At 40.4% G+C, this 10,303-nt stretch overlaps 1 protein-coding gene across 1 annotated transcript in view; it reads right to left on the reverse strand.

The window, feature by feature from the left end:
• ESYT3 (extended synaptotagmin 3) overlaps positions 1-2,892 on the reverse strand; it is a 35,747-nt gene extending 32,855 nt beyond the window's left edge. Inside the window, exon 1 of the mRNA XM_053983039.1 lies at positions 2,833-2,892. The gene's annotated coding sequence lies outside the window, so the exon portion shown is untranslated. The remainder of the gene's footprint in view (positions 1-2,832) is intronic.
• Positions 2,893-10,303: the final 7,411 nt, after the last annotated feature.

A 10,303-nucleotide genomic window follows, 5' to 3' on the forward strand; every position in this document is an offset into this window, starting at 1 on the left:
AGGACTGCAGGAAATGCCTGGGGTCATGCCCTTCCCCAAAACAGCAACACCACTGGGAGCAAGTGGACCAGTGGGCTGACCCCAGAGGGCATTTCTGCTTGTAAAGCTGTGAAGGAAAGTCCTGAAACTGGCAGAAACTGAAGTAGTACCTCCTCTCTTCATACCATGTATTAAAAACCACACAGTGGTTAGTTTGCACAATGACATGCATCAGGATATAAATCTACATGCACAAAACCACCTGGTTTTCGTCGTAACTGTGAACAAGGACTGAGGCTGTCTTATTGCTTATTTTTCCACACTGTCATCTAAAGCTTTGTAAAACATATTAATTAAATTATTTCAGCCATGTGAAGCTTCACAAGGATATACTCAGCCCCATCTTTCAGAAAAACAGAAGCTTCTAAGAAAAAGTGGGCTCTTTTAGTGATTTGAAGACTTGGAAGGTTGCTTTTGCTACTAGGAAAAGCTATAAAAGGTAAATTCAATGTTTTCCTCCTTCACAATACTCTTACTGAGTTTGAGATACTTTTCTCAAACTCAGGGAGACATGCAGTTTAGAAGCATCAGCAAGTGTCAGTTTATTGAGCAGGAAAAACAGTGCGGCTGCAGCAAAATACAAACCAGCTAATTTCATAAATTAAATTTCATAAATAAATAAACCCACAGTTTTTGGTTTCTTATTCTTCACTCAGCTGATCACAACAACCTAGGCTGAGGTTTAAGGACAATAAAAGCACTCCCTCTGTACAAATGACCAGAGCATTTCCTTTAAAATATTAATTGGTTTCTCTGATTTTCTGAAGTACCAGAGGAAATACTGAATCATCAATCAAAAAGACAACTTAAGACTTATCAATTTCCTCTTGGGGAAAGTATGACCTTGACTGCAGCACTTCTTGCTTCCAAGCACCAGACATCTGAGCCACTTGAAGCCAACCTTATTTCCATTTACAGGGGAACTCCACAGGCTATTTCACCTAATATTCACAAGATAGTCACTAAGATAATGACACAAGGCCATTGTTCTGGCCTGTGACAATCTTCTCTCTTTATTTAACTTGATTAGGCATCACCACTACGCTTATTAACACTATGATAAAAGTATATCTTGTAGCTGATTATGACAGAGATTTTACAGAAACTGCAGGCATTTGAAAATGTATTAGTACTAAATTTGCTGTCTCTCAAGCTGGCCACGGTAACTAAGGCAACCCATTTTAAAGGTGGGGAGTTATGAAAAACTGCCAACGCTTTTTAACTATAGAGAACATGCAAAGGAATTAACCTGAAGAACCAACTGAAACACATACCAACATTATTGAAGATGACTTTCTAACTTTCTTATGGCTTCAGGGTTTGTGACCACTGTGAGATTCCCTCTTTAATATTAACAAATCTTAGAGGTGCAGTATGTCTTTTTTCTGTGCCTCCACAGCAAAATATAAAACACTTACACGAGGCTAAAACCTTACTCCCTGTGTTAACAGAATTACTTCTGTATCAAGACCTGATTAAAGCTATTGCCCCTTCTGGCACTCCCAGTCACCTTACAAAAAGCATAAACATTTTTGTTTAGCTTCCTCTGGTTGATACTCTCCATCCATGCACTGTTTACCCCTTCAAGCAAAGCCAAATCCAGACCCTGCCTATCACAGGACAAAGGCCTTGTATCTACTCCTGCTGTCTGTACTCAGGCAAATCTGGAGCGCACTTCTCCAGGGAAAGCTGGCTGGTTCTGTCCAGATATTAAATATCAGATGGGCAACTCAAAAGAGTCTGGGTTACATTGTTCAGCCAGGGATATTATTCTGGCTGGACATTTGTAATTTGGTAATGAAAATACTTATGTATATATATCCTGTTTTGGGAATCATCACATTTTCATAAAAAAATACAAATCTAGGATTAATTAGTATTATCTATAAATATAGTCTGGACTGGTAAAGTTAATGGATCTCTTCTCTTTCTTACGTGAAAAATAATTATAAGCAGAAGACTGCAAGGCTCTCATTGGAAATATGTGCAAAGCCACATATGGGAGTACCTGACCCTTGCTTTAAGGGCTCTGCTCCACTGTGCTCACTCCCCATACTGTGCCTCATGTCTGCCCAGCTGAGGCTCCTCACTGCTTTTGTACAGTGGGCAGTAGAGAAGCACTGAAGAGCTGGGACTTTTGGCAAGATAACAAAGCCAGTTACAGCAATTTATTTCAGATATTCACTTGATCTTTTACAGCAGATTCATTAATGCAAGGGCTGTGCAGGAGGATGCAGAGCATCCACCAAAGGAGGTAAGAGTGTGGTATGGCCCATGGCCCCTTGCCCCTCCTGCCAGCAAATCCCACACTGCCCTGGCCAGAAGAGTTAGTGTTGCAGCACATGCTGCAGTTGAGATGAGCACAATACACAGAGTATCACCATACAATTTTAGAAGGCTTTAAGCACTCACTCATACCTCACATCAGTTTCAAGCATCTACCCTTCTTGTTCTTTAGCCCAACCTTTTATACCCCTCATGTTCATGCATTGCACCTGGGTGCCCTCTGTTCTCTTTGGTGGTTGGTCAGTGCCCCTGGGCACTCCATGGCTCATTGCTGTCAGTGCTGCTCACCTGCTTTTCACAGATGTACCCATTGGGCATGAGGCTTGGCCCAGCCCCACTCCCAATCACCACACACTGTGTGTCTACAGGTCAGTAAAGCACTGAGAAAAGCTGTGCCTTATATATGCACAAAATATATAATTGCAGAAGTCAGGCACAAGAATGTGAAAGAATACAAGCACAAGATATGATGGTATCAGAGAGAGGAAAAAAATAAACTTCCCTTACTGTGAGGAGGGCGTTATCCAGTGCTGATGGAGGTTGGAGCTGTCACTTCCCTGGCTCTGGGTACAACTCAGATTTTCACACAAGGCACATGAGCACACCTTGGTGTCATCCTGGAGCCAGACCTGGCCACGGGCAGCCGATGCCACCTGCTGAGCATTACAACATTTACAATCTGGATTGAGGAAAAATCCCACCAGAAAAGTCAAATCTGGCTGAAATTAGACTACATTTTACACACAGAAGAATCAGAGAGCTGCAATGGGCCCAAGACAATTCCGTTTATTTTTTAAAGTCTTTGCCAAGTACAACTTCTATTACTGTACTATATATTTCAATCTCAGAAGCAAAGCCTGTTAAATCTGTTTGGTTTAAATTTTGCCATTGTTAAAACATGAATTTATTCTATTGTTCTGCTTGAACAATTGTTTCTGCAACAAGGATTTCTGAGCACAATATACAATGTCTTTGGTCTAAAATTAGCACAACACATTTCTTGAAGGATAAAATATTTTATAGATTTTGTTGTCAGTTAGTGAAAGGCAAGCAAGAAAACCCTAGGAAAAAAAATTGTCTTTCTATCCTTTTAAATCCCTCTTGATTCTTCTGAGTGAAAGAGCTTGCTGGTACAGGCTACTGACAGATATTAGGCTATAAAAATTGCCTTTCATGTACATGATGAATTTCCAGAACAATCCTATTAATAATCTACAGCTTAGTCTCTAATCTGTACAATTTAGATCTTGCCATGTTTCAAGTGCTTAAAGGACTTGCCTGAGCTCACAGAAACATCTTAAAGGAATTTGAGTGCTCAGCCTTCATGAAACACATTGAAAGTGTTGTTTAGCTGGCACTTTCCACTTGAAGTGCCACAAAATGAAGGAGTTTCTCAATAAACTGGACCTTATGGCTCTTCACAACTACTTGAAAGGAGGTTGTAGTAATTTGTCTCTTACAATAAGTGACAAGATGAGAGGAAAGGGTAAATTGTGCCAGGGGAGCTTTAAATTGTATTTTAGGAAAATTTTCTTCACTGAAAAGGTTTTCAAGCACTGGAACAGGCAGCCCAGGGATGTGGCTGAGTCACCATCCCTGGAGGAGTTTAAAAGATGTGTAGAAGTGGCACTCTGGGACATGGTTAATGGTGGGCTCAGCACCATTGGGTTACTGATTTGACTTGATGATCCTAGAGGTCTTTTCCAGTCTAAATGATTTTATCATTCTATGCTTTACCTAACAACACTATCCCTCTTCCACTAGTGTTTTTCACACTCAGGCTTTGAAGAAGTAATGGATACATTATCTGCTACTTTCTCTCCCCAGATTGAAAGGAGAGAGGTAAAACCTGACACTTTCTGCTCCTCTCAGTCTTCTTCAGGATTCAGACATAACAGCACCTTTCAAGTGCATTGAAAGCTCAGATTTGCCAGAGGACTCTCCATGTCTGCGGTCTGTGTTTGAGTCAGCACGGGACACAGATCACATTCAGACCTACAGAGTGACAATAGGAGCGGTGCATGTGAAACTGTGAGGAATGCTGTCCCCAGTTTTGCCTGCTCATCCCTTCCCTGTAATGGATCCTGACACAGGAACATCCTGCCTGCCATCTCCCACTTGGAGCGTGGGCTGCCAAGGAGAGCACAGGCACAGTTTGCTGGCACAGGGCTGGAGCCCACTCAAAAGCCACTTTCCTTGAGCCAACTTATTGCAGAAGAGCAATGACAGCATCTTGCCTCTCTGTCAGGCTGCACCTCCCAGCTCCTGCTGAGCTGCTGCTTAGTGAGTATAGCCTTTTCAGCTGACTGTACCAAACTGCACGGTGTAGTTACAAAGTGCTCCACAGCACTGGGCACAAGTAAAAGAGATCTTGGACCTCTTTTTATAAAGAGTTTTTCCCTCTGCACCTGCTCCAGCTCATTGCTGGCAAGTACCAGCCCACATAGAGAGCAGACCAGCAGCAAAGGCAATATTCACCCAAAGATTATTTTTAAAATCTTGGAAAGTTTGAAAAACCTACCAAAAATTCCTTCTTTTTGGGAAGCTCCTGATCCACATCCCAAATACTATCTCTTCAGCAGTTAACATGCTGAACTACAAGGCCTCCAGGGTCTTGTACAGCTCTTCCTACGATCTTTTAGTGGCCTCTGCTGGCCACGACTGAGATCCCGGTATCTGTTTAAGTGTCACCAGTCCCGAAACCAGCTAAGATCTACACAGATACTTTATTGGTGACAGCAGCAGAGACAACATCACCAGGACTGTATTAATCATCAGCAGAAAGTTCTCACTGGAGATCACTGTTCCTCTACAGCTGCTTGTTTTAGACTTGGAATATTTATGGCAAAAAAAAAAAATCTTGATGGGCGCAAATGAAAATCACTACAGACAAATTTTGGATGTGACTGCTGCCTTTGGATTTGAAACTGAGTCACCTGTTAAACCTTCAGCTTTATGTGGTGTTGAAGGGATAGCCCAAAAGACTGGGAGTGTGCATGGCTGGGAGTGATCTACTTTTCCAAGTAAAGGTGTGGTAAAGGTGTGAACAGAAGTGCTCTCAAAGATATGGAAAATATCATTCTGGTTACTCAGCATTTCAGGAGAGATCTTGGGGGGAAAAAAAGCATAAAGCATATGTGTGCTGTTTTCTGAACATCAGAAAATAGGGCTGCTTTCCTGGTGTTCTCTCTTAGTGAAAACTCAGTTTTCCAGCCTCTATTTTACTTTTCTAGGGAGTGTAAATTCTCTGCAGCTAGAAGAATATAAAGTTATTATTATAAGCAGACATTTTCCTCTTTGTTTCTCTGTGAGAGTTTGGTGGTCTTTCACCAAAGGATTGGTGAAGGATTTATCTTTGAGAGGTATCATAGCTCCAGGTTTTCACTTACGTGCCAATCAGTTTCCATTCTCTGACAGGCTTGACTCCACTAGTTGCCTATGGAAAAGCCTGTTGATACAGAAAAGAGAAAGCTTAATTGTTTTGTTAAAAAATAATGATAATAAAACCCCCTTCTCTTCTGCTCAAGAGAATTCCTACAAGGTTTGGGTTTCATATACTGTAAATAAAACCCAATAAAGTCGTGATTGACTTCAAACTGGAAACACAACAGTAGCACTAATCCTTCTCACTGTCCAAGTTTTTTTGCATCTTTTCTTCTTTCTGGAAATTAGCTTAGAAATTAGATTAGGAAAACCTTTTTTTCCATTTGCTGCATTTGTTTCTAATGCGTTTGTTACTACAAAATCTTTTGTTCAGAGGAGCAGGGCAAAGGCCCCCTAGACTTAATTATCTCCTTCAAAACTGTTCACCTTTTCCAATAGTACTGTGTGACTTTGGTTGGTTTTTTTCAATAATGTTCTTTCCTACAGGGAATTCAAGTCAGACCAAAGTGTAGAAAATACATCCACTGGAGGGCAGGCCTGAATCTGGCAGAAGGTGCTGAAAAGGCCCAGGAGAAAAGATATCAAAGTTCCATTTTGCTGAATGAAAGCTGTCATGAATCAATCAGGACTGGACAGTGAAGAACTAAGAGATGGCCTTTTTTCTGAATGGATTCATGACTACAAATTTGTAGCCTATAAAACAGGCTCTAATAAGAGTGCATGTCTAATAAGAAGGGCCCTAGATGAAGCTTCTGATATTGACTAAAATTAAAATAAACCTAACATCACAATTATCAGTTGAAGTCAGCAAATCCAAACAGGACTGATCCACATGGTGCTGATCAGACACCACCAACTGCAACCAGTGGAGCTGAATTCCAGCCTGACCTTGGCCCATAGGCTCCCTGTGTTCCCACAGTAGCACCACCCTCCTGCAGGACTTGTGATCTGAGCTCTCTGGGGTGAAAGGTGTCTCCTGGAGGGTCCTTCCACACTGTGCAGGCAATCCAGAGGCACAAGGGATGTGCACAGGCAGAAGTGGTGTCTGGCTCCACCACATGCTCACAGCCAGACCAGCCCCTGGGCATGCTCAGGAAAGAACTGCTCTGGGTGGGCACCTGATGTCCACTCTCTGGACTTGCAATCTGTGCACTCTTTACTGCCAGGTCCCCTACTTCCATGGAGGTGGCTGTGCCTCAGAGTTAATTACATGTGACTTGACCAAGTACTTCATGCAGTCTGGCTCAGCACTTTGAGATGTTAAACCTTTGACACTCCAAATATAATTTTTGACTTTGAGTGCTATCAAAATCATAACAAAAGGAAAGAGTTTATTTCATGTGGCAGCTGAAGATCCCATATTTAATGCTGCCTCATTTTATCAACCCTTGGTTTTCTTTCAGACAAACTGAAAACTCAGTTTTCTTTTGCCAGTTTTTATGGGAACACATTAAATGAACTTCCTCCTTTCATCAGTGACTCACTCCTAAAAAGGCTACTTCACAAACAGTATCTCCATTCCAAAGGAAACAAGCTGTTCCCTCTTACATTACTCAAATAGCTGCAGACAAACTAAAATACATTAAGTTAAAAGATTTCAAAATGGATTAGAAACATAGCTCAGAGACAGTCAGCTTCATTTCAAATAGTGTTCTGATGTAATTGCTGCCCTTTAATGAAATCAATCAAGCCAAATATTAAAATCAACTAGAAATTCTCAGGGCCTGACTGAAGACACTTTACAACCCATGGAGTCTCTAAGTTCATAGACATCTCATAGTATTTAATAGTGGTCACACAAATTATTTAGAGTCTATTTTGATCAGAATCAGGATATAAATCAGAACAACTCCAATCTGAGATTGCTAAAAGCCAGTGAGACATTTGTTCAAGTCAACAGCTGCAGTTTTCACATATATTAGAATCTGTTTCCTGTTATGTGAATTAAAGTCTTACCTGGAGATGTGAATAAGGTGATGATACAAGTGCTTTCGTAGTAATAACTATGGACATGTTTAGAGTTGAGCTGCTGCGGCTAATTTCATGAAAGAAAACACACTAAAGAATTCCTCAAACAAACAGTTAAATCCCCAAATAAACAGTTGAAAGTATGTTATCTTGAAAGCATAGGCCTGAGAAACAGTCAGGCTTTCTACACAGAAGAAACCCAGACATATAATCATATTTTTAAACAAAGATAAAGAGAGAGATTTTATAAAAATACAAGATATTTCCCTGGCACTGTGTAGTATAACACAAGAAAATGCAAAACCAGCATGTTACATGTCAGTCACAGGAAGAAGGTATTTGAAAAAGACTCTTCTGGGGAATATTTGTAAAAGGCAACACTTAAAGCATTCAGAGGTGCAAATGTTACAAGTGACCACAAATCTTTCTAGCTGAAGGACAGTCCAAGAAGCTGCCTGAGATCTGACTACCATGGGTGAAAACAAAGGACTTGTTATTCCAATATTACATTGAGAGATAAAAAATAAAACATTATTAGGATCTTCTCTGTGAAACTCCAAGATTGTCCTATTGTTGGTAGTGTAAGAATTTACCTCAGGTATACTACCTGTAAGTAGGCCTTCCAAGAGTGTTCCATGCCAAGGAACATTTGTATTTATGACACTGTTTCTGTTACACATTGCAAGTGCAACAAATACTCAAAGGGAACAAGATAAGAAGTAGGCAAATGTTGAAATTACAAAACTAAACAAGAATGTGGACATATGCAAGACTTTCCAGTGCTAAGCTATGTATATAAATGATTTCAGGTTGATCTGAGTTCTTCCCACAGGTTAAAAAAATAACAGCTCATGTAAACAGCTATTTTTGTCTCTGTCATGGTGTCTGGATTTCTTTATTTTCAGAGGCCTGAAATCAGATTGCAAACATCACCTCACATGTGTATATTTTAACAGGGACAGACTTGTACATATTCCCTTGTCTTAATGATAAGAGACTGTCACAACCTCTTGCATGGTCAATGTGTTCAGTCTCATCCAGAAACTTCTGCATAAAGCCAAAAAATCCAGTGATCAAACACAGGCACCTTTTTCTGTCACAGATGCTCCCTTTTGGTTTTCTTTATGAACATTTTATCAGACTTGGATTATCCTGGTTTGATGAAGAGACCTTTGGGAAAATATTTTTCCTGTGGGCCACTCCTGTGGTCTTTACTTACCCTTCATCCTTTTGGGAAGCACTTTCTTCCACTATCTATCCCCACTAGCTGGAATATTTGTTTTAATCTAGTACATAAACTCCACCTCAGCAGTGACATTCAGTTGTACATCAATCTCCAACTCCTGCAACAGACATTCACTTAAATAATAATCATAAGCACAGCAGTAATTTATTACTTCTTTCCTCAGAGTACAAGAATAGTTTTACTTCTCCCATGTGAGATGTCAGCAATACACAGAGGGGGGAATTTTGATGTCCTTCAGGGTACTTACAAAATTCTGTCACCATGTTTTGCTAAAAAGGAAATTTTCACTGTGATGTTCTATATTTACAAGGGAGCAGATAGGATAGTTGTGCTTTTCAACTGTCTCCTTCCTGATAATTTTCCACAGCTTTTTGATTATTTTTGGAGTGATTAGTATAAATTAGTAATGTCACTCTGTCCCTTTGGGAGTCTAGAACACTCCAGAGCAATAAGCACAAACAACCTGTGAGGTCTGAGAGACTGAAAGGAGGACTGTCCACAATCAGCAAGCTGCTGTAATGCCTGAGATTAAAGATTCCTTTTTTTGCATCCTGGCACAGCTCTTACACTCAGATCTATGAAGATATTTGGATGCTTCATTGCCAGGGGCATCAGAGGGAGACAGGACTTGAATTCTTTGCCATCTGCTCCCTCAGCATATGATGCCATCTTAAACATACAAGATTTAACACAGAACATTTAGCAGCATTTAACAGCAGAACAAAGTAAAGACTTTCCAAGGGAAGCAGGCTATTATCAGCCCCCTTCTGTGTAACTCCAGCCTAGAAGAATGAAGTGATCTCTCGGGAACCAAGTTCCAATCTATCACCTTAAATATAGGACTGTGTCCATGGCAAATGTTTAATGCAGTGAGAAACATCCAAATCTGAAAGGGCTAATGCAAATGGCATTGATGCCAGTGACACAATGCTCTTTGTTTTCAGCCAAGGCACATCAGAACCAAAACTCACAACTTCTGAAGACACTTCAGTATGTGGCTTTTACAAAGCTAACTTTCCTTTTATCTGTCTATTTGTATGAACAGTCTTCTAAATAATACATCAGGATAATGTATCCAATAATGACTAGAAATAGCCACAATGATCAAGATGTGACCAGGAACTTGTGACCAACAGAGTGTTAGAGTCTCCACAGGAAATGGCAGAAAAGTAGTTTTAATGTTAATAGAGCTCCTGGTGTTTACAGTTTATTTCTTATAGAGGTGTTCTGCTGAAGTTTTCTTGAGGGCTGCTACTTACTGCACCTTCTTTGGACCAGAAAGCCCCAAGAATGACAGCCAGTATTCTCAAACAACACTGACAGACAGAAAGAATTTATATATGTAAACATGGTTGCTCTTCAGAGGCTCATTTATTTCCA

The sequence above is a fragment of the Vidua macroura genome, chromosome 7 (genome assembly GCF_024509145.1).
Source record: "Vidua macroura isolate BioBank_ID:100142 chromosome 7, ASM2450914v1, whole genome shotgun sequence".
Lineage (NCBI taxonomy): Eukaryota > Metazoa > Chordata > Aves > Passeriformes > Viduidae > Vidua > Vidua macroura.